This window comes from Silene latifolia, chromosome 1 (genome assembly GCF_048544455.1).
Source record: "Silene latifolia isolate original U9 population chromosome 1, ASM4854445v1, whole genome shotgun sequence".
In the NCBI taxonomy this organism is placed as follows: domain Eukaryota; kingdom Viridiplantae; phylum Streptophyta; class Magnoliopsida; order Caryophyllales; family Caryophyllaceae; genus Silene; species Silene latifolia.
Window position 1 is genome coordinate 159,828,391 of NC_133526.1, and position 6,537 is coordinate 159,834,927.

General features: G+C 30.2%; 1 long non-coding RNA gene across 1 annotated transcript; it reads left to right on the plus strand.

The window, feature by feature from the left end:
* Nucleotides 1-1,624: 1,624 nt before the first annotated feature.
* Nucleotides 1,625-2,732, plus strand: LOC141610990 (uncharacterized). Its single transcript, XR_012528472.1, has 2 exons — nt 1,625-1,869; nt 2,230-2,732. It is a non-coding gene; the product is annotated as an uncharacterized LOC141610990 (long non-coding RNA).
* The last annotated feature ends 3,805 nt before the right edge of the window (nt 2,733-6,537 follow it).

A 6,537-nucleotide genomic window follows, 5' to 3' on the forward strand; every position in this document is an offset into this window, starting at 1 on the left:
TGATCCCACCTCAATAAGAATGAAATAGTTAAAAATCAGTAAGGTGATCAAATCTGTACAGAGTATCACCAAATAATTTTTGTAAACAACCGTCCTATAAAATCAGACGTCTATTTTCTTGAGAAAATCATGTTTTGACCCTGAGAATTTTGCTCAATGCATTGTGATGCATCTTTGTTCGCTTTTCTCAAGTAGATAAAAAATTAAGAGTACAATAACACCACAATAACACTACAATATCAGCACATTAACACGAGAAAAAAAGAAGTAAAAAAATAATAGTAGTAAGAAAATCAAAAGGGACACCGGAATAACATCACAATAACACCAGAATAATAATACCACCAGAATAACAGCACAATAACATATGGTAAAAAAAAGAGTAAAAAAATCAAAGTAGTAAAAAAAATCAAAGTGACACCGGAATAACATCACAATAACACCAGAATAACAATAACACTACAATAACAGCACACTAACATGTGGTAAAAGAAAGGGTAAAAAATCAAAGTAGTAAAAAAATCTAAGTGACACCGGAATAACATTACAATAACACCAGAATAACAATAATATCAAAATAACAGCACAATAACATGTGATAGGAAAATGTAAAAAATCAAAAGTAGTAAAAAAATTAAAGTGACACCGGAATAACATCACAATAACACCAAAATAACAGCACAATAACATGTGGTACAAAAAAGTAAAAAAATCAAAAGTAGTAAAAAAAATCAAAGTGACCCCGGAATAACATCATAATAACACCAGAATAACAGCACAATAACATGTGGTACAAAAAGTAAAAAAAAATCAAAAGTATTAAAAAAAAATCAAAGTGACACCGGAATAACATCACAATAACAGCAGAATAACAATAACACCAGAATAACAGCACAGTAACATGTGTTAGAAAAAAGTAAAAAGATCAAAATTAGTAAAAAAAATCAAAGTGACACGAAATAACATCACAATAACACCAGAATAACAATAACAACACAATAACACGTGGCAAAAAAAAGAGAAAAAAAAATCAAAGACGTAAAAAAATCAAAGTAAAAAAAAGCACAATAACACGAGATAAAAAAAAGAGAGAACAAAAAAAATAAAGTAAAAAAAATCCAGTACATAAAGAAAAAGAAAAAAAAGGTAACATAATGAGAAAATTAGAGAAAAACATAAGAGAAAAAAAAATCAAAGACGTAAAAAAAGTATAATAACACGAGATAAAAAAAAAAAGAGAAAAAAAAATTAAAGTAAATAAAAAAAAGAGTAACCCTAGAAAAAAGAGAAAATAAGTAATTGACAGTGGTTTTATATGACAGGTAAGATTAGATCTTGGCCATTCATCTCTAATATAATCTAATGGTTGAGATTTTCAAGCACAAACTCACAACCCACCATAAGAAACAAAACTCACAAGAACCTAACTTTATATATATATATTTATATATATACATATATATATATATAGAGAGAGAGAGAGAGGCGGGATCTCGTGAGTTTGGTTCTTACGGTGAGTTGTGAGTTTGAAAAATCTCAGCCACTAGATTAAGATAAATAAACCGCTGGGATCAAAACTCAATATAAACAAAAACAAAAACAAACACACGGGGCCACTCACTCCAACTCACTGTATGATTGCATAAAATCCACAACCATCACATACCCTTATCCTTTTATTTCTTCCCCTCCTTCATCAAATCCTTAATACTCCCATCACCTGGTGTCCCCACTACCACTTGTCGTTGTCGCCGGCGACGATCACCAACAACGGCGGATATTTAGTAATTTTTCGATGGGAATGATATCTGTTAGATTTCACGAATTGACGAATTCTACTATCGAATTCAATAATTCCGCATCAATTTGGTAAAAATTGTGAAGTTTGATTGATTCTTTCATATTCGTTCTAACATTAATTTTGATTGATAGCTATATCTACAAAGTGTAACTCTCAGATGATTATAGATCAGTTATCATCATTATTTTGTGTTTATCTTTAATCATTATTGTTAATCTATGACTTAATCGTTGTGTTTAATGATTGTTGTTAATTTATTATTATGATGCTCCAATTTGGAGAACAAGTAGTTACCGGGAATTCAATTTGCGACCAGATTCTTGTCCATTTCCTAAGCTTAAAAAACCTTGTAATGGTGGCTGGTCATTGAGTTTATACTAGAAGAATTTCATACTTATTGTTTGCTGGTTTATTTATTTATATTGCAGGATCCTCCTGAGGACCTGTTGTCAGTATATGTGGTCATGTTTTCTGCAATCAGTGCATTCTGAGCGTCTCACAGATGATGACAACCAGTGCCCTGTAACAAAATGCAAAACTCAACTCTGCGCATCTTCGATATTTTCCAAAGGCGCGTTGAAAAGTTGCCGCCTGTCTCCCGAGTTTTCTCGCGATGGTTCTCAAGTTTGCTCGCCTTCTAAGTCCTATGATCAAGCAGAGTTGACAGAACTTTCTCCGGCCCATTGTTTTAATTCCTCCAAATCTGTTGCCTTTCCAACCGAAAGAAAACCTGCAAGTCTGTAACAGTCCTACCTAAATTTGTTGCCTTTCCAACCAAAATAAAATCTGCCCAACTCAGCCCAAATGCGCATAACAGTTTTTCTCAAATATTACAAAACAACCTTAAATCTTGTTTTCTCTATTAAAATTGAAAATTCAACCAAAAAACAAAGGACTTGCTAATGAAACAGGAAATCGTTGGTGGATTGAATTTAATGCCTTTGCTTTTCAATAATATCAACCTTGTTCATTTGTTTATTCAAAAGCAAGTGGAGATTGTAGTAATACACGAAAAGGTAAAGTCTTGCTTCAAGAGGGAGTGAAAAATGAAAGAGAAATGAGAGATTTTAGGGTGACTTGTTGAGAGTAGTGAGTTTGTGACTGCGTTGTGAATTAGATTAGGAAAATTTAGGGTTTTTTTTTGCTTAAATACTTGGCAGGTTATTAGCTACTTTCACTAATCAGTTCGGTTTGGTGAACCGCGGTTCTAAAAGTGTGAACCGAAACCGAACCGCTTTTTTGTCAATTGAATCGGTTCGGTTCACCGAACCATTCTTCTATTTCGTTTCGGTTCATTGGACTTAAAAAAATTGGCGGTTCGGTTAACCATGAACACCCCTAACCGGAATAACATCACAATAACACCGGAATCACAATACCACCAGAATAACAGCACAATAACACGTGGTAAAAAAAAAAGAGTAAAAAAAATCAAAGTAGTAAAAAAAATCAATGTGACACCGGAATAACATCACAATAACACCAGAATAACAATACCACCAGAATAACAACACAATAACACATGGTAAAAAAAAGTAAAAAAAATCAAAGTGGCACCGAAATAACATCACAATAACACCAGAATAACATCACAATAACACGTGGTAAAAAAAAGAGAAAAAATCAAACTAGTAAAAAAAATAAAAGTGACACCGGAATAACATCACAATAACAGCACAATAACATGCGGTAAAAAAGAGAGTAAAAAATCAAAGTAGTAAAAAAAATCAAAGTAGTAAAAAAAATCAAAGTGACACCGGAATAACATCACAATAACAGCAGAATAACAGTAGAATAACAGCACAATAACACGTGGTAAAAAAAAAAGAAAAAAAATCAAAGTCGTAAAAAAAATCAAACTGGCAGCAGAATAACATCACAATAACAGCGGAATAACAGTAGAATAACAACACAATAACACGTGGTAAAAAAAAAGAAAAAAAATCAAAGTCGTAAAAAAAAAGTCAAAGTGACAGTAGAATAACATCACAATAACAGCGGAATAACAATAACAGTACAATAATAGCACAATAACATGTGGTAAAAAAAAGAAAAAAAAAGTCGTAAAAAAAAGCACAATAACAGCATAATAACACGAGGTAAAAAAAATACGAGTAAAAAAAATTTCAAGTAAAAAAAAATTTGGTACAAAAAGAAAAGGAAAAAAAGGTAACATAATGAGAAAATTAGAGAAAAACATAAGAGAAAAAAAAAATCAAAGTTGTAAGAAAAAAAAACATAATAACACGAGGTGAAAAAAGGAGATAAAAAAATTTAAGTAAAAAAAAAAACGGGTAGCACTAGAAAAAAAAAATAAGTAAATAACAATGATTTTATAAGATAGGTAAGATTAGATCTTGGCCATTCATCTCTAATATAATCTAGTGGTTGATATTTCCAAGCACAAACTCACAACTCACCATAAGAAACCAAACTCACAAGATCCTCTCTCTCTCTCTCTCTCTCTCTCTCTCTATATATATATATATATATATATATATATATATAGAGTGAGCATCCCATGAGTCTATCATCTTAGATGAGTCTAGCATATCAATAAAGACCATTGGATGAACAAGATCCAACAGCTCTCATTGAGCCACGTCACCCTAAAAAAATCCTCATAAGAAAACCATACCAGTGATTTTTCTCATTCACGTTTTCGAAATTTCTAGAACTTTTTTTTTTCTCTCTCTCTCTCTCTACCAAAACCCTAAAAAAAGCTAAAATCCCCAAATTCAAGAAGGAATCTGCAAAAATCAATCGAAAATCAATTGAAGATGTAAGAGTATAATCAAAATCTCTCAAAATCAAACATGCTTCTTATTTTGAAAAAGTAAGTCAATCGAAAATCTGCAAAAATCAATCAAATATCAAAATCAAATATGCTTCTTATCATGAATCTCGTTTCTTACACACAAATGAAGAGGTAAGAATCAACTCTCTTTGCGCTATTTTAATTCTTATTTTCTATATATTCGATCTGATATTTTATATGTTCTTATTGTTATCGTCGATTGTTCATATTATTATTGTCGATGTATGTATTCAGAGTGTTTCTGCGAAAAGTTAGGGTTATGAGATGGTGAAATTGAGCAATAATTTTAATTTGTAGTTATTATTGAGGAATATCAGTTATTATTATTAAGGAATATCGATTGTTATTGAATTGAATCTGAAATATTGGTATAACATTGTTACAAACTCATAGTTTTACTTTGTTTGTTTTTGTTAATTTACGATTAAATTATGTAATGGTTACGATTTTATGAGTTGTTAAATCGTGTTATAATATCATTTTTTACTGTTCGTTGTTGATTCTAAGTATAAATAGTATTTGACAAAAATTTAGGGTTATGACATTGTGAGATTCATATCTGGATTTGTTTTCATGAAAATTGGGGCTAAACCGTGACGATTAAATTATGTTTTGTAAAATTCTCGACATGTTACTTTAATATTGTTACAAGAACATTATTTTTTATCAAACATTATTACAAAGAACATTATTATTGTAACATTATTATCGTAACATTGTTCTTTAAACATCGTAAAATTATTACTGTAACATTGTTAGTGTTACATTATTACTGCATGCTATAATGTAGTTATTATTGAGGAATCGTCAGTTACTGTTGAATTGAACTTGAAATATTATTACAACATTGTATATTTGATATTGTGTGATTTAACCTAATTAATTAAATTTGTTGGTATAACATTGTTATTAACTAACAAGAGATGTTGATAATTAATCATGGACCATCGACTTTCACATATGTTTTAATTATTAATGCTACAATGTTTTGTTTTCAATGTCAGGAAATTCGAAGAAGGTTTGAGAAATGAAGCAACATAAAACAAGTCGCGTAACGAAACGGTGTATACAAAGAAGAGAAAGACACCGACAAATCCGTCATGAAGATAGGAGTGAAAAAGGCAATGTTATTGAACTTGAAATGCTAGTAGAGACTTTTAACATTATGTGTGATTATGATGTATATTTGCTGTAAACTTGAATCAGTGTTGTTATAGTAACATAAGTACTATATTTTTTGTTAACTTAAATCAATGTTGTTATAGTAACATAATTATTGTTCCATTGTTACTTTAATGAGCAAATGATGTTATAGTAACACCGTTACTTTAAATATGTTTAAAATTAATCTTTACCATTACATTTCAGAACTACATTATACACCACCGTCATATAATTTACGAAATAAATAATACTCGCTTCAATAACATTAATGAATCAATATGTTTACAGTAACACTGTTATAGTAATATTGGTGCACCTTTTATGTATTAAATAATGAAACAAGATGTTACAGTAACACTGTATTACTCTGATAAATGATTGATGTTACTCTAACACTATTACTGTAACGTGACAATATAAAGATTGATTGTATCAGAAATAAGAGAAACGCACAAAGTTCTCTAATAAACTAAAGCAATAAAATGGCGTTCACCATTTAAATAAACAACATTTGACTATATGCCATGTTTGAAAAGATGACAATACAATCTTAAAGTAACTAGAAAGGCTATATGGGATTCGAACCCATACCTTTATGCAAACTTTGCACATTGCTCTCCCATTTGAGCTAATAGCCTTTAAACTAACAATTGGATTATAAAGGAACCAAACTAGAATATAATACATACAAAACAAGAATACTTGGAGAAAACATGATAAACATTGACAATACCAACTACATTATGTCATGTAG